At 48.0% G+C, this 18,582-nt stretch overlaps 1 protein-coding gene across 2 annotated transcripts in view; it reads right to left on the bottom strand.

Annotated features, from left to right (window-relative positions):
* Positions 1 to 18,582, bottom strand: part of FSTL4 (follistatin like 4) — a 695,167-nt gene that overhangs the window by 609,026 nt on the left and 67,559 nt on the right. Inside the window, exon 1 of one of the 2 annotated variants that reach the window (XM_081502827.1) lies at positions 16,089 to 16,214. The exons of the other annotated variant lie outside the window; for it this stretch is intronic. The gene's annotated coding sequence lies outside the window, so the exon portion shown is untranslated. Of the gene's footprint in view, positions 1 to 16,088; positions 16,215 to 18,582 lie in introns of those variants that run through there. 2 annotated transcript variants of the gene reach the window in all.

Raw genomic sequence — 18,582 nt, forward strand, 5'->3', positions numbered from 1 at the left:
CATACTGTCTCCTGAGTCACATGAAAATCCCAGAGTCCCTTGTCCAAAGGGCTGCAGTTAGATTCTGCCAGTGAGAGCCACTCATGTGAAGCCTGGAAAGCTAAGGGGAGGTAGAAACCATGCTTTTCTGGTAGAAGCTGGGAGAAGCTTCTGGTGATCTGAGGTTTTGTCGCTAGCTTCCAGGTCTCCTTTGAGAATCTCCTACTTCCATGGTATAGACAGTTGAGAGCATTATCTACAGCTTTCTGTGAGATTCTTATACTTTCAGATTTTCTGAATGAAACCTTTCTGACCTTTGTTTCCCCCTACTCCAAGATCCCCTGGAGAAGGGAAAGGCTACCCACTCCAGTAATTCCACAGACTGTATAGTCCATGGGGTTCCAAAGAGTCAGACACAACTGTGCAACTTTTACTTTCACTCCACCTCCAGCTATTGTGTGAGTCCCTAAATCCCTATAGTCAACCACTTTTTGCTCAACATGCCTAAATGCAGTTCCTGCTTCCCTTTCCCCTAAAAGACCTTGTCTTCATCCTAGGGGAGCGCAGCAAGACCAGAAGGCTGCTCCACAGCCACCCAGATGAAGCCAGATGAAGAGCTGGGCTATCCTGTCTCTGTTGAGAAAAGCCCTTGTCTCTCAAGCCTTGCCTGGCCACACTGTCCTCAGGGCCTGCCAGACACTAGACCATGGATCTTGTGTAGTACCTACATCATAGTCATCAGTTCAGCCAAGGATTATACGGCCATCAAAAACATGGATCACACCAGACGAATATAAGTGACCTTAAACTGGTGGGTATACTGTGGTTGAAAACACGCACACACACACACACACACACACATACATAAACACACCTCCTTCCCCTAGACACTGAAAGGGGAAGATACAACAATCCTTAACAGGAATAAAACAGTCTGACCCCTGATTAACTTCTCATCCATGTGATATCTAGAAAGGGGCCTAGGGGAATCACTGGGGCCACCCCAGTCCCCCACTGTTATCTATGAGCAGCCCTCTTGGACAGAGGCTTCCCAACTCTTTCCTGACTCTCAGGACTGCTCCTGTTGGGACCCACTTCATGATGCTCAGAGAGCCCATCTCTTAATCCTACCTCTCTCTGAGCCCCAACACACCGCCTCCTTGGCTTCTTAGTTCCCTCTGCTCACCCCTCCTAGAACCCCACTTTTGGTCTTCAGACTTCATACTCCATCATCCTGCACCCCAATATCCCCCCACGTGCCAGTCCCTTGCCCATCCAACAGTGAGAACCAGGACCCCAGGGAGAGAATGAAGGAGACCCTGGTCTTCCCATCAAATGTCCAGCAGACACCCAGGCCCCTACTCTGCCAAGGAGTCCACCCTGGGCCTAACTCTGCGTGCTATTTGCAGAAAGAGCTTTTGCCTCCATTCTCCCCTGGAGGTCTCCCATCTTGGTGTATGCCCCAGAACCGATGTGTGTGCCATGCTCCTGTCAGAGGGAATAGGAAGAGCAAACAGAAAAACCAAACTTCCACACATGGATATGGGAAAACACAGGCAAAATGTTCTCTGTCGTATCAGGGTAGTAAGGTGGAAGAATTATTTTTTAGTATTCCCTATTATTATAAGACTTTCTTCAATGAAAAGAAAATAAAGTGTAAAGAGTTCATTAGATTTCTCAGGTCTTCCTGAAGTGTGTGCTGAAATCAGCCCACTGCTTTCCCGACCTCTCTTTGTATGAATAGCTGTCCCATTTCCAGGATGCCCTGTGTCCTACTCTCCGCTCAGTTCTCCCAGCAGACCCGAGACTTCCTAGGCACTGTGATCTGAGTACTGTTTTCAGTTCTATAAGAAACATTCCGAGACTTCTCTGGTGGACCAGGCGTTAAGACTCCATACTTCCACTGCAGGAGGCACGGATTTGATCCCTGGAAGAACTAAGATTCCCTGTGCAGCACAGTTGCAAAAAGAAAAAAAAAACCAAAAAACATTCAGTCACATGGAGGCTGTGGGTACGGCCCCTCTTCTACCCTCAGTTCCCCACCAGATTTCTTAGCTCAAGGTCTCTACTCTGAATCTCAACATTGTCATCTCCATGAGGCAGAATGTGCAAAGCAAGTTAACATCCCCATGGGCCGCCCCCACATCCATCCCCCAGTATGAAAGTCCCTTCCAGGTCACCAAGTTGCCGACATCCCTGTGTATGTTATACAGCCTAATGAAACTTGCTGAAATCCCCCCAGCCAATATTGCTAACTTTTCTTTTATCTTCTGTTCTAAAAACCTGTCAAACTCATCATCTCTGCCCCACAAAACAAATTTATTTTTTGAGTCATGTAGGAAAAAATTGATGTTGAAATGCTGCGAGGGTAGAGGCTTTTGTATTGGTGTCAGGAGTCTATGAAATCTAATGGAGCCATTCTCTGACAACATTATCTGTGTTTGGCTAATTTGGTAGAGCAGACAATGTCCTCTATTGAGCAGGAAGAATAGCATGCACAGTCCTAGAAAAGCAGAGAGTTGGCCCATCGTGGATAATTTGCTTCCACTATTCATCCTGAAGATAGGCACTCAATTACAGAGACGTTCATAGGTAAATTTCCATTCATCCTTTTATCACCTCCACACATTCATTTCATCATATTCATTTTATCAATAAAATAGTCATTTACAAAATAGCCTGAAGCAGAGATGTATGTCAGTAAACAAAAGGGCAGGTTTCCCTGTCACAGGATATTTTGTCCTGATTCTTTTTCTTCTACCCTTCAGAAAGCTCTGTGGCTAATTCACCCTTTCCGTCCTCTCTTGGCAACTTTTTGTCCTATTAATACAACCCAGACTGATTCTCAAATGACCCATAGCAATAGTAAACCTTTCCTAAGTTCCATGTTCCAAGGCCTCGTCCCAGGACTGAGGCTAGCTGGAGGGAATAGGAAACACCCCTGTCCCTAAGGAACCCAATTAAATCAAGGCAGAGCCCAAGCAATGGGTCCCAGAACTGACAGGTGGTCTGCCAAGGGTGGCCACGCAAGACAGGGACAGTGACCCTTGGCGGCAGCAGGCCTGGCTCACTGCCCAGAGGTTTGGGCACCTGAATGCCCCAGGACCACTGAGAGAACTGCCCAGGAGTTAGTTCAGCATATTTACCGAGCTCCAACTGTATACAAGGTCTGATACTAAGTACCGTAGGGGCAAGGATGAGTCAGCCAGGATCCCAGCTTCCAAGAAGCTGTCATACAGGAAGATGCCAAGACAAGGAACTGTCACCTCTGCCACAAACTCAGGTTAAAAGCAGAGACATCAATTTGCCAACAAAGGTCTGTATAGTAAAAGCTATTGTTTTTCCAGTAGTCATGTATGGATGTGAGGGTTGGGCCATAAAGAAGGCTAAGTGCCAAAGAACTGATGTTTTTGAACTGTGGTGCTAGAGAAGACTCTTGAGAGTCCCCTGGACAGTAAGATCAAACCAGTCAAGCCTAAAAGAAATCAACCCTGAATATTCATTGAAAGGACTGACGCTGAAGCTGAAGCTCCAATACTTTGCCACCTGATGCCAAGAGCCAACTCATTAGAAAAGACGCTGATGCTAGGAAAGATTAAAGGCAGGAGGAGAAGGGGACAACAGAGGATGAAATGGTTGGATGGCATCATCAACTCAATGTACGTGAGTCTGACCAAACTCCAGGAGATAGTGAAGGACAGGGAATCCTGGCGTGCTGCAGTTCATGGGGCTCATAAAGAGTTGGACACAATTTAGCAACTGAACAACAACAGGCTAAAACTGGGACTTGGACGCCGGAAGGTTTTTCTTCCAAGATGAAGCACTACTTGTAGGATTCATGCCAAGGGACTGGTTTGAGAAAATCCTGGCCAGCTCTGTGGTGAGCAGCACACAGCCACAAAGCAGGGTCACAGAAAGCCTCCAACATTCAGTGTTAGAGAAGTCAAGTGTGATGGTTAATTTTGTGTGTCAACTTGACTAGACCACGGAACCCAGATATTTGGTCAAACACTATTCTAGATGTTTTATGACAGTATTTTCTAGATGAGATTAACATTTAAATCATTGGACTCTGAGTAAAGCAGATTACACTCCATGACATATGTGGGCTTCATTACATCAAATGAAGACCTGAAAACAAAGAGACTTGTTCAGTCACTGAATCATATCTGATTCTCTGTGACACCATGGACTGCGGCACGTCAAGCTTCCCTGTCCTTCACTATCCTCAGAGTTTGCTCAAACTCATGTCCATTGAGTCAGTGATGCCATCCAACCATCTCATCCTCTCTCATCCCCTTCTCCTCCTGCCCTCAATCTTTCCCAGCATCAGGGTCTTTTCCAATGAGTCAGTTCTTGGCATCAGGTGGCCAAAGTATTGTAGCTTCAGCTTCAGCATCAGTCCTTCCAATGAATATTCAAGGTTGATTTCCTTTAGGATTGACTGGTTTGATCTCCTTGTTGTCCAAGGGACTCTCAAGAGTCTTCTCTAGCACCACAATTCGAAAGCATCAATTCTTTGGCGCTCAGCCTTCTTTATGGTCCAACCCTCATGTCTGTATATGACTACTGGAAAAACCATAACTTTGACTATAGGGACCTTTGTCAGCAAAGTGATGTCTCTGCTTTTTAATACACTGTCTAAGTTTGTTTGAGACTTGAGTTCCCCCGAAAAGAGGCAATTCTGCCAGCCGACAGCCTCTGGACTTGAACTACACTACTGACACTTCCTAGGTCTCCAGTCTGCCAGCCTCCACAGTCACAGAAGCCAGCCAGCTCCTTAAAATAAATATCTAGGAACTGAGCTGATCTCCCTCACCTAATACAAATTCCACTGTAATAGCCTCCTTGAATGGAATCAGCTTTCCCTCTTTAAAAATATATAATAAATAAACAATTCGATGGATGGATACACACATCCTGCTGATTCTGTTTCTCTGGAGAACTCTGACCAGTAACATCAAGTAGCAGAAATCTACACATTCTGTGGCTTGTGTGGAAACCACCTAGCCACCCTGCTTCTGGACAAGGAGGAGACTCACACCCCACTCAGAAAGTGTCAAGGTTTCTAACATGGGTGAGGAGGGGAGGAAGAGCTGCAGATGAAACCGAGACTTGGGAGGAGAACGGTTGTTTCCCCATTTGCAGAGGCTTCAGCAACATCCACACCCACCTGTCTCCTCCAACCAGGGGGCGGGGGCGGGGCCCGGGCCGCTGAGTAACTCCCCAGCTCTGCTGTCGTTCTCAGGCCTCAGAGCTGCTCCCAGAGAAAGCAGACAGCACTATCTTGAGGCCACAGCATGGGTCCCAGGAAGGCCTGTGCCTCGCCTTGGCTCCCAGTATGGATGAAGTACCTGGTGAGGAAATCGCAGGCACCCACCTGAAGAGCACCAGCCTTCTCACTTCCTCCCCTCTTCTGACCCAGAGAGAAACTGGCTCCTGGGTGCTGCTAGGTGGGCCAAAGCAAGAGGATTAACTTATGTTACAATTATGCTTCCCCATCACTGGGGAGGCATGAAAGAAATATTTCTTTCCCCAAAGCAGGACTTGGAACAACCTGGGTGAGGGCACTCACTGTATATGAATGGGAAGACAAGTACCCAAGTGATCCTCCAGGCAGGTGTTACCTGAAGGAGCCCCATCCCTGCAGCACCCTTCCAGAGGAGGGCAGACACCCAGGTTCACAGCTGAGAAGTCTTGTGAGGGCACTTTGAGCCACAGTAAAGAATCTGCCTATAGTGTGGGAGACCTGGATTCAATCCCTGGGTCAGAAAGATCTCCTGCAGAAGGGAATGGCTACCCACTCCAGTATTCTTGCCTGGAGAATCCCATGGACAGAGGAGCCTGGCGGGCTACAGTTCATGCGGTCACAAAGAGTTGGCACAACTGAGCTACTAACACTTTCACTTTGGGAACATTTCAGGTGTGGCCTGTTAATCACACTCTTGCTTTGTGAATATGCATAAGCATTATGAATATTCATGAGCATCCCATCAGCCTTGCAACAATAACACCATTCCCTTTTGTTGTTAAACAGCCTCTTTACATCCAGTGGTCTGCTGGGTCAGCGAAGATGCTGGGAAGGAAACATACATCTCCCCCCTCTGTTCCTCAGTCTCCCAACAGCAGGACAGGGCTAATGTTTACTTATTTACTTTATTGTAGATAAAATTTGAGATGCTCAGCACCTTTTGGGGGAAAGCTGCTGCATTCCAAATGCAAGTATAACCTCATGAGCACCGTTCACCTTCCCCCACTATATATAGATGGAAACTGTGTTCAAATCTCATTTCTGTAAACAGAAATCTACTTCAGAAAGTTTTTCTTAAAGCATTCATTTTTGACTGGCTTGCATAGGGTCAAGAGGGCGCTTCACACTTTAAATGGAGGACAAATGCAATAATCAAAGAGGATGTTCTGCAAACAGACACTTGAACGAACAGAGGGATGCTCAAAATTTACAGATGCAGGTCACCCTGCTCCTCTCTCTTAGAACTCTGTTCCTTCGCTTTCCGCCAGCTGACTGTTGCCTCTGAAAGTCGTGAGGACACTCTGTAACCAGAAAAGAGCCACAGACTGATGAATGGGCAGTTTAAGCAACCCAGTGGAAAGCAGAGGACTTCAGTAAACAGGTGCAGGAACCCTCTTACACTGTTGGTGGGAATGCAAACTAGTACAGCCACTATGGAGAACAGTGTGGAGATCCCTTAAAAAACTGGACATAGAACTGCCATATGACCCAGCAATCCCACTGCTGGGCATACACACCGAGGAAACCAGAATTGAAAGAGACACGTGTACCCGAATGTTCATCACAGTACTGTTTATAATAGCCAGGACATGGAAGCAACCTAGATGTCCATCATCAGACAAATGGATAAGGAAGCTGTGGTACATATACACAATGGAATATTACTCAGCCATTAAAAAGAATCAGAGAAGGCAATGGCACCCCACTCCAGTACTCTTGCCTGGAAAATCCCATGGACGGAGGAGCCTGGTAGGCTACAGTCCATGGGGTCGCTAAGAATCGGACATGACTGAGCGACTTCACTTTCACTTTTCCCTTTCATGCACTGGAGAAAGAAATGGCAACCCACTCCAGTATTCTTGCCTGGAGAATCCTAGGGATGGCAGAGCCTGGTGAGCTGCCGTCTATGGGATCGCACAGAGTCGGACACGACTGAAGCGACTTAGCATAGCATAGCATAGCATAAAAAGAATACATTTGAATCAGTTTTATTGAGAGGGATGAAACTGGAGCCCACTATACATAGTGAAATAAGCCAGAAAGAAAAACACCAATACAGTATACTAATGCATATATATGGAATTTGAAAGATGGTAAGGATAACCCTATATGTGAGACAGAAAAAGAGACACAGATGCATAGAACAGTCTTATGGACTCTGTGGGAGAAGGTGAGGGTGGGACGATCTGAGAGAATAGCATTGAAACATGTATATTATCATATGGGAAACAGAACGCCATTCCGGGTTCGATGCATGAGACAAATGCTCAGGGCTGGGGCAATGGGATGACCCATAGGGATGGGATGGGGAGGGAGGTGGGAGGGGGGTTCAGGATGGGGAACACATGTAAACCCATAGCTGATTCATGTCAATGTATGGCAAAAACCACTACAATATTGTAAAGTAGTTAGCCTCCAACTAAAATAAATAAATTAATAAAAAACAAACAAACAAACAAAAAAGTAAACAAGTGCAGCGAGAAGGAAAGCCACAGGGCTGCCTCCGTGGACAGAGCTTCTGTGGACAGAGGGTCACGTCCTCTCACTGCAAAATCCGGATGAAACTAAGGGAGGCCCTAGACACATTTAGACAGCATCTGCACACAGCACATGAGCCCACCTTGTCCCGAAATGGAAAGATGGCATCTTCTCATGGGCTGTGGATGGTACCTTCTGGGAGAAACTTCTCCAACTCCACCCAGAACCCTGCCCACTCCCAGTCCCACCCCAGACTTCCTGCACTTCAGGTACTGCCTTCTCACCGCACATTTCCCCTCTGCTGTGTCTCCACCCACCAGACACTTTGAACTCCTTGAAAGAAGAGGTTTACCCATCACACAGCCTCAAATAAATCCTTGCTGGTTACATACTGAACTTTGTTTTTAAGGCATAAAATATGAAATACTCAACTGAGGTTTTCTTTTTTTAATATAGCCAGATGTTTAACTCCCCCGCCACCCCACCAGCACTTAAATCTCTCTAAGTGTTGCTGCTCCAAACTGGAATGCAAGGTCCTGGCATCTTTGCTGCTGCTGCTGCTAAGTCGCTTCAGTCGTGTCCGACTCTGTGCGACCCCATAGACAGCAGCCCACCAGGCTCCGCTGTCCCTGGGATTCTCCAGGCAAGAATACTGGAGTGGGTTGCCATTTCCTTCTCCAGTGCATGAAAGGGAAAAGTGAAAGTGAAGTCGCTCAGTCGTGTCCGACTCTTAGCGACCCCATGGACTGCAGCCTACCAGGCTCCTCCGTCCATGGGGTTTCCCAGGCAAGAGTACTGGAGTGGGGTGCCATTGCCTTCTCCGCCTGCCATCTTTAAGACTTAGCATATCTCCATAGAACATGACCCATTGCTTTCCTAAAGAGCCACAGTGCTGAGTACACACAGAACCCTCAGGATCAGGTTTGGGGAGGGTGCACAGATACAGGAAGCATCTCCAGGACAGAACAAAGTCATGTCATTCAATCTGGGGCACATCTGCCAAAGCTCAGTCTCCAGTCCTGATGGTCCAAGCCAATTAACTGCCACCAGACATGCCGCCCGTCATCTTGCCCTCAAACCCATCCAGGTTCGAGGGCCAGCAGGGGTCTGGAAACCAAGGACAATACCTGCAGCTGCAAGACCAGATGTTCAGGGACTTTGGTGTGAGCTTTGCAGTATTAAAAAAAATTCAAAAAACGAAAGAGAAAAGTTAAGTATGCTGTCTTGGCTGGTATCCTTTGGAATGACTTTGAAAGCCTGATGGTGAAATGGAGCCGTCTGGATTTTTTTTTCTCTCATGCCTCCCCCAAAGTCACTGAAAGAAGACATCAAGGAATAAGCCAGTTGGGATCTCACTCAAGAGCCCCTCTGCGCTTCTGCACTGAGAGATAAGGTGGAGACCCCAGAGCCTCATGACAACCCAGACGCCATGAGAGGCAAGTATGTCTTCTCTCCTCTGTCACACATGCACACAAAACCTGACAGAACAGAAAAAAAAAAAAAAATGAACTCAGTGAAAGCACCAAAATTGTTGGATCTGCACGATGAATATTAACTTGAAGCTCAATCCACTCACTTCGAGAGCAGTTGTTTGGGACTAGTGGTGTGAACTTGAGTTCAAAGACCAGGGGCAAGAAGGACCATGTCTTAGCAGTGGATCTGATGACCTTGGAGGGTAACATGAGTACTGGCGATGGTGTGGAGGAGGTGGAGAGAGGACAGTTACCTTCCTAACTCCAAGAGCTTAGTTTGGTGGGTTCAGCAGTTTCTCCTGGGTCTGTACCCCACTTTCAGCAGAATTAGTCTTAACAACAAGATCTGGACTTTCAAAACACAAAGAGACAGTGTCCACCCCTGAGTCACGGTAGCACCTAGATTTTTTAAAAAAGAAAACTGTGCAAAAATACACTCCGAACTAAATGGCCAGAGACGAGAGATCAGTCAGCAGCTCAGGATGGAGACAGGAGGAGGGAGCTCGACCAGCGTGAGGACTCTGATCACAGCGGGCGTCCCATGACTGCCCATGACTGTAAAAGGACCAAGTGGGAGAAGTCTGCTCTTCCCAACAGGGCTGCTGGAAACACAAACGATTCACTCCTCCATGCCAGGTTCCTCCCAGCCCTCACAGCCCAGCCCTAGAAGGCAACACTGGCTTCCAGTGGGTCCATAGACACTAATTGGGCACCTGCTGTTTGCCAGGCCCAGTGCTGCGATCTGGGCATACCTCATTGCATGAGAGTGTGGCCTGGCTGGAGATATAGACATTTAATAAGTAATTGCACAAGCAGTTTTGATGCACAGTTGGGACAGGGGCTTCTAGGCCACGGGTGTGCTGTGTGTTTGGTGGTCACTTTCCCTCCTCAGACTACACCCATTGTCTAAAGCAAGGAGAGCTTGGGAGTCACCCTGAAGGCCTTCCTCTGCATACATCTGCCTGTGCAGGTTTCTGACTGCTGCTGCTGAGTCCTAGGACTACCGCAATGCCTGGGAACACTACTCATGGGGTTGCCCCTCTCACAGGCAACACCCATGGGCTGGTCCAGAGTCTCAGAGCTGTCAGAACCTCTGGTTCCTCTGCACAACCTACTCAGTGCCCCATCTCCAGCCTTACTGCTCTCTCCCAGGCAGAACACCTGCGATACTTGTATTTCAGAAACTCAGACACCTTTCCCGTTGCCCCACGCCAGATTCATCAGCCTCAGACACCACCCTTTTTACACCATTCCACTCCTCAAAAAAGTGTTATACTATTTCCAAGCAGGCACCAGCCCACCAGGACTTATTTCTCCTACTAATAGGTAGTTTAGTTGCTAAGTCGGGTTCTACTCTTCCGATCTCATGGACTGTAGCCCGCCAGGCTACACTGTCCATGGGATTTCCCAGGCAAGAATACTGCAGTGGGTTGCCATTTCCTTCTCCAAGGGATCTTTCCAACCCAGGGATCAAACTCGGGTCTCCTGAATTGCAGGCAGATTCTTTACTGACTGAGCCACTAGGGAAGCCCATATTTCTCCTACCCAACCACATAAAACCTCTACTTTGGGGAAAGAAAATGTTATTGAGTTCTGACATTGCCACTTAGTAAGTTATCTCATTCACTGAAATTCAACAGACTTCATAAAGGCCCCTTTATTTTCACCCCTTCCCCTCACACTCCAAGTTACTCCTGCTTAAGGTTTTGGTTTCAAACCTAGAGGGTCCTCTGCCATCTTAATTCTCACTACTCATCAAGGCTTAATCAGAGGATGCCTCTTCTATGAAATCTTCTACATTGCTCACATCAGTGGAAACCTGACTGAAATCCCATCCTGAACAAAAGCTGTTCTCATAACATCCTGGACGCAGCCTGGGATGTAGAGCTAGCAGGAGAACTGCCTGAAGCAGCCCTGGAGCCCTACCTCTTCCCCACCCAACCTGAGGCCTCCCTGGGCCTGTGTTAGTCGCTCAGTCATGTCCAATTCTCTGTGACCCCATGGACTGTAGTCCGTCAGGCTCCTGTATCCATGGGATTCTCCAGGGAAGTATACTGGAGTGGGTTGCCATGCCCTTCTCCAGGGGAATCTTCCCAACCCAGGGATCGAACCAGGGTCTCCAGCATTGCAGGCAGATTCTTTACCATTTGAGCCACCAGGGATTCCTCAAACACAATCACAAAATGGCCAGAACCTTGGAGCGCATACCTGGAGCCAACCAGAGGTAGGCTCAGGAGTTTTCGACATTTCAAGTGTGGCTTCTTGTGCCTTCAGCCAAGTTTGCCATCCCCTTTACTGGCCCCCTTTTCCTCTACTCCTCCTCTAAGTGCTAGAGGACTCTCAGAACCCTTTCATTCCCCTTCTACCCCAGCCCCCTGGGGATCACATCAGAGCTGTGGCTTTAAATGCCACGCAGGCACCTGTGGCTTCTGTGTTTATACCACAGGCCTAGACCTTTCCCCTGAGCTCCATCCAGGGTCATAGACCCAAGCTCTTCCTCAGTGTCTCCACATAGAATGTCTAAAGGAATCTTAAGCTTAATACATCTGAAATTACACTTCTGATACCCTCTTGATTTCCACTTATTGCAAAATTCATTCCTTTCTCGGGTTTCTCCATCTCAATAAAGACCCCCACCATCCATCTATCCAGTTGCTCAGAATAAAAATCTAGGCATCCTCCACGATTCCTCTCTTTCCTTCATCCCTCACAGCCAATCAGTCACTCAAGGCAGCTTCACCCCAAAAATAACCAGTTCTTTCCACCACACTGTGTCACTCTGGCTCACTCACTATCACATCTGCCTGGAAGCACTGTCTCCACTGTTCTCCCCAATTCCGTATTTGCCTGCTGTCCACCCTCTATAGAGGAGCCAGAGTGACCTCGTCCTTCCCTGGCTTCCAGACTCTCTTACACTAATCCCTGAATTCCTTACCGTGGCCACAAGGTCCCATGTGATCCATCCCCTGACATTTCTCCAACCTCAGTTCCCATCACACCCCTTCTGATCAGTCTTCTTCTGGTCCTCAAACACACCAGCCTCGGCCAAATGTCAGGGTCTTTGCCAGAGCTGATCCCTCTCAAGAGAGAGTGTTCAGCCTTCACATGTCCACATGACAAAGTCTTTCTTGTCATTCAAATCTATACTTAAACATCACCTCCTCAGAGATGCCTTCTCAGACCACGCAATTTAAGGTAGCTCCCCATAATCTTCCTTCATCGTTTTTGACTCAGCATCTCTGCTTTACCTTACATTCATACATTACGTTCATCCCTAAAGGCATACTGTTCATTTACACTTATGTACTTGTTTACTGTCTGTTTCCTCTGCTGCTTCCTAGTGCCCAGTGCCCGCCATTCAGTGGGCACTTATAAATGTTTGCTGGATATTTCCTGCACTCTGTGACATGGTCACTAGACTGGGTCCTATACCTGATCTGAGCAAAGAAAAAGGACAAACTGGGCTGGGGCTTCCAAAACAAAGTTTCTTGGGAGATGCCTCCCCCGTGGACCATCTTGTTAACCATCTGGTGATTGGCTTTCCATGGAGAAAAGACTGGAGCAAAGGACAGGCCAAGATGATCAGAAAGCATCTCAACCACAAGGCCATCTTCATCTTCGGGAGAAGTCATCAGTCCCCTGTCCAACACGGAAGAGCTCCCCCTCCACACCATCCAACAGAAATATAATGTAAGCCACAAATAAGGGCCAAATAGGTAACTATGACTTGTCTAATGGCCACATTTTAAAAAGGAGAAAAAGAAACAAGTGAAATTAATTTTAATATTAATTAAATATCAGTGTTTTATTTAACCCAATATATCTCAACTATTAGTATTTCAATCAATATAAAAAAATTAACTGGCTATTTTACATATTTTCTTTGTACCAGGTCTCCAGACTCGAATGTGTATTTTATACCTGCAGAATATCTCGATTTGGACCAGCCACATTTCAAGTGTCCAAGAGCCACGAGTGGTTGGTGGCCATTCTGTTGAACAGTGTGGGTCTAGAATAATCAAGTTCCAACTGTGCTAGACTTAAGGAAGGCATTATGTCAAAATGGGATGTATTTTAGTCTCAAATGTTTGTATCTTAGTGTTAGATGTTTCATCTTTTTACATGACACAAGTTTTCCTGCATTGAGAGAAAAACACAGAGTCTGCATTGATTTTTCTTCCTTTCCCCTAAATTTCTACAACAGAACCCTTTGCAGTGTCTTGAATCCACTGCACATGTAAGTGGTGGAAACCAGCCCTCCCCTGCCAAGAAGAAGAAGCAGAGTTTCCCCCTTGGCATTGCTGTGGTCAGGCTTCTGTATTTCCTGGCTCCAGATCTACCAAGAGATTATCACAGTTTATTAGCTGACTTTAATAGGAATCTGTTTCTAATAGTAGAACTAATGAATCCTATAAGCCAGTTGCAAGGGTAAGAGCAATTCCATTCCAAAGAGAGAAGAGGCTTATTTGGAAATTTGAGAGTGGATGGGAATTGCACACCTTCATATTAACAAGTTCCATCTCTGGCTGGTCAAAATCTCCTCCAACAAGCTACTGAGTTAAACACCACACAAGAGGGCGTGTGAAACCAGGGGGTATCACCAACAAGGACAGGGACAGCCTGCTGAAGTAAGAACTACAACCTGACACTACTATTCCTCGTGCTTGCCTCTCAGAGTAAGCCCTGTCCAGGAAGACCAAGAAATTCAAAAGAATTTAAGACAGTGAGTGTTTGCCCTGGGGCTGGCCGGGTCTTAGCACAAGGCTTGGGGTGAGGGAAGGAGAGAATGGAGGAACAGACCACATGTGCCCCCTTCCCTTGGAGACTGCAAGGAAACCACACTTGGTTTAAAATACCAAGTCTTCCAGTATTCAGCATAGAGAACATGTTCCTCTTTTGAAAGCCAAACTGGAAAGGCGTTGGGGGCGGGGGAGGCGGTACTCATGGATAATCTTTATTCCATGCCCGTGGACCCTGCACATTGCGGAGGACAGTGATCCCAGCCAACCTAGGAGATAAGCAAAAGCAAGGGGACGGTGAAGAGAAACATGGCCACGGTACAGACTTCCTCTTGCTCTCTCTCCTTTGTGATGCTCTGGGGAGAGAACTTTCAGATAACTCACAGGAGCAGGAAGTTCAGCCTCCCATCATAAAAGCGCAAGGGCTGGAGAGGGCTCAGACTGTGATAAGGAGAGTGCAGGGGAGGCAGTAACCCAAGCAACTCTGTCAAGTGCAGAAGGTCACTGCAGTCAGCAAGCCGGGCTCTGGGGGCATGTCCACTTTGGGTGTCATTTTAAAGCATCAAGTGGTACAGTGAGAAAGACAGTTTCAGGTTATATGAAAAACCGAATAAGGAACCTTGAGGATAAGGAAAACTAGAGTTCAGTAAGGAACGTTCTAAATTGTGCCAAAGTGCAGACATTTTCTTAAATTCTGCTCTGATTTAGCTCCCACTGTACTGCGTGCATACATGTGACGACACAGCTTGCTCCAGGTGCTTCTCAGGTAGCACCTCAGAAACCAGGCGAGGGCCCCACCCTGACCGACTAAGTCAGAATCTCAGTGTGAGGGGCCTGTGTATCACTGCGTGGTTCTAACAGGCAGCCTGGGTTGAAAACCACTGCTGCAGGGGGCTGAAGTAAGACCAGGGCTGAAAGAGACAAGAAGCAGATTCACCCCAGGAACAGAGAAGTTCTAAACCAGTGAGTCCCCCCATGGGGCCACTGACACAGCACAAGTGTGGGCTCCTCTTGCTGAGGTCATCCTAGCTCTGACTGAATCATGCAGAGGAGACTTGAATTACTCTCTGCTAAATTTTAGATTACAAGAGAAGTGAAAATCAAGTGCCTCATGATTCAGCTGCTTCCATGGGAAGGCACCCATTTCCCGCTTCCCAACTCAGGACTGCAGGTCCAAAGAAGGTTTGTTACCTTACTGCTGTCTGAGAGGTGGCCCGAGACACTCATTTGGGATAACAAAACTTGGGCATTCTGGACCATTCCAGTAGTTTGTGGGAGCAATGGGACAGAATACTTGAGATAAGACTGTCCTCCAAAATATTGAATGTGGCCTAGTCGTAAAGGTGATTGTTCTTCAAGTGTTGTTCTGTGCCAGGGTGCCCAAACTCTGCTGGACATCAAAATCATCTGGGAATCTGGGTTTAGACCACATAATCCCAGGCCCTGCCTCCAGATTTACTAAAACAGAGTGTTAGGGGGTGAGTTCTAGAAATTAATTTTTTAATTTTCCCAGGCACAAAGTTGGATTAAGAAACCTTTGGTTGGTGCTTGTCCCCAACCACAGGTGAAAGTGAAAGTCACTCAGTTGTATCCGACTCTTTGCGACCCCATGGCCTATACAGTCCATGGAATTCTCTAGGCCAGAATACTGGAGAGGGTAGCCTTTCCTTTCTCCAGTGGATCTTCCCGACCCAGGAATCAAACCAGGGTCTCCTGCATTGCAGGCCGATTCTTTACCAACTGAACTATCAGGGAAGCCCTCAACCACAGGTGGGGAAATCCTAACTAATTGCCCCACACAGCAATTCCCTGAAAGCTCTGTCTTCCTGGTAAGAGTACCCAGAATTGCACCCAAGGCCCCAAAGTGAAATTTATACCCCTATATGGCTGGTCGTGTAAAGCTGAGCTTTGCAGAAGCCCACCAAGTCTCCAGTCTGACATTTGCAAATACCTGGAGAATCATGTCAGGCAAAACCTAATGAAGTGGTTTTTGCACAATACAGAAGAGGCAGGAAGGAGAGAGGTAAGTGGGCCTCTGAAGAGCAGGGAAAGTTCCCTAAGGCCTTAAAGAGCAAATAGGATCTGCACTCACAGAAAGGAGAGGGCATCACCAGCAAGGTCTGTGGCATGGCAAAGGCTGGGGGCAGAAAAATACACCTGGGGGCTGACCTGTCTGAAGAAGAGGATGCTCCTGAGGCCAGTGAACCCCCAGTGTGGAGGGCAGGAGTTAAAAGGAGCATCTTGTACCCTGGGACTCTTCTGAACACAGGGTCCCAGTTCCAGCTCCCAGGAAAAGACAGAGTCCAACGGAGTGCAGGCAGATGGGCAAGACTACACAGGCCAGACAAACTGCTTAGGATGCAAGTCATCCCAACTCTGCTGATTCAGATCCCCCTCAAGTTTGGCACAGTCTGGTCATCATGACCGCCCCCACCACTACATCCTAGAGATAAAAAGTCCAGGGAAATCCATCCACAGTGGGGATGCTGACCCAGCACTCCTTGGGGGCCTGAGGATGCCTTATCGATTCCCTTACTGGCCCTGTGACTCTCAGATAACCCCCAGGAAGGGGCTAGTGCCACCCTCCTCACTGGAGGGCCTGAGTGAGAAATGCTGAGAAGTTTGCCCATCCGGCAGCAGATGAAATATTCCAGCTCTCCAAACCCCAGGAGTGTCATTCTGAGCAGAAAATCACATTATAGGCTGGTGTGAGATCATTGGCTAATTAGGCAAAATGAATAACTAAGTAGATTTTAAAAGCCACGTGGCCAGTGATGCCTCACACTGAGGCACTGACCTGTCCTCGATTATCTGAGCCCTGGAGACTTAGAGAAAAGGCCTTAGCACTTAAGGGCCTAGGGAGGGCCTGGCCCTTGGGCTGAGCTGAAGCTCAGAGTTAATCTGGGAGAAGAGTGAGACTGCTCAGTCAGTCTCCAACCACACGGCCCTCCAGGTCCTGCTTCCCAAGGATACCCAGGCCCAAGTCCACCACCCCACATGCCCTTTCCAGCGGCCCACCAGCACTCCCTGGATCAACCTGAGAAAGCAGCTAACACTTCTAGAAACATATCCTCACACCATGTCACCGTCTATTCCATACTATGCGAAGACTTTACTTCTATTATAAAAGAAGTGCCTCATTAAATCCTCCCAATAACCCCATGAAGTTGGCTCTATAATCATCCCCACTTTACAGATGCACACAGAGAGATCACACAGCAAGGAAGGGGTGGAGCCATGCCGTGTGAACCGTGCCTGGTCTGATTCCAAGGCCGTGCTCTTGTTATGATTAACACGAGATCCACTGAAGTGATGGGAGTCATGTCAGGGACACAGAATCTATACTAAGTCCTCTACACAGAGCAGATTTAACATAGTGAACGACGTACACAGGCACTGGGACAGTAGGAAGGAGAAGGTGAGGTGACCCAGAGATGAGGAAAAGCAAAGAGCCCACACTTTCCCCCAGGCTGGGTCACAAAGGCAAGAGACCAGGTTACTAACCTGGAAACAGAGAGCAAGGGTTTCATCCCCAGGAGCTGGGAGCATGGAGGAAGGACCAGTGTGGTGCTGCCCACCTGTGAGACCACCCGCAAGGGGAAGGAGGAGAGAGCTGAGAGGAACCAAGGCCACCCCTGCCTTCCCACCCTCAGGCTTCCAGCCAGCAGAACACACCAGAAGGCCCCCTGGCAAGAAGGCCTGAGGAGCCCAGTCTGCAGGTAAGCTGCCCCCAAACACTCACAGACGGCCAGGTGCAGCAAGTGAAAATGCCTCATGACTTCCACGGGGCCTGGCACTGGGCTCAGTGCCTCCATACCAAATGCCACACGGCCCTCCCCAAAACCCAGGACACGGGTGTAACCACTGTCGCTACTTTAGAGATGAGGAAAATGAAGCTCAAGAGACCACACAACATGCTCAAGTCATCCAATTGAATTCGGATTCAAACCCACATCTGCTTGGCTTCTAACCCTGGGGGTACACAGGGATTGGAGAGGCAGGAGCAACCTCATCCTGGGGTCTGCGACCCAAGGACCTCATGGCCTGTGACTGGTCTGGGTGGGTCACTGTTCATGGTGCAGGCTGATCACTCCTCCAGTGATCATGAGCCTGGGGCTGACCCCTAGGCCACCGGCACATGTTCCAACTCCTGACATTTCTTACAGAAGCAGCAAGACCACACGGTCAGTGGAACTAACAGCACTGACTCAGCCAGGAGCCAAAAGGGCCAGCAAAGCCCCAGAACCCCCAACAAAGCTGCACAGAGCTGCTGATCAAAGCAGGCTTACAAGTCTCTGAAGGCCTGGATCCCGCTGCTTTAGGGTCCTTGCCGATTTCTTCCATCCTCCGCCCCCAGACTCCACTAGCTCAGCGCACCATCTCCTCACTTGATCCAGCTACTGCAGAGGGGTGCCACTGGGGGACAGAACAGGCTAATTCCTCTGAAACCTCCATTAACTTTACTACTTCTCTGTAAGTGCTTCATTGTAAATAATGATTCCACACAACGGAAACACACTGCTGGAATCTCCCAGCGGACATAAAATTAAATTCAGCTCCCATGGCCCGCTCATGCAGCGTATTACAATATCTGCATCATCCTGCAAGTCTCAGAGGGCTGCAAGTATCTTCCACGCAGTCTGGGGAGACTCCAGTCTCATCC

Source organism: Giraffa tippelskirchi, chromosome 6, assembly GCF_054371585.1.
Source record: "Giraffa tippelskirchi isolate mGirTip1 chromosome 6, T2T-mGirTip1v1.2.pri, whole genome shotgun sequence".
NCBI lineage: Eukaryota > Metazoa > Chordata > Mammalia > Artiodactyla > Giraffidae > Giraffa > Giraffa tippelskirchi.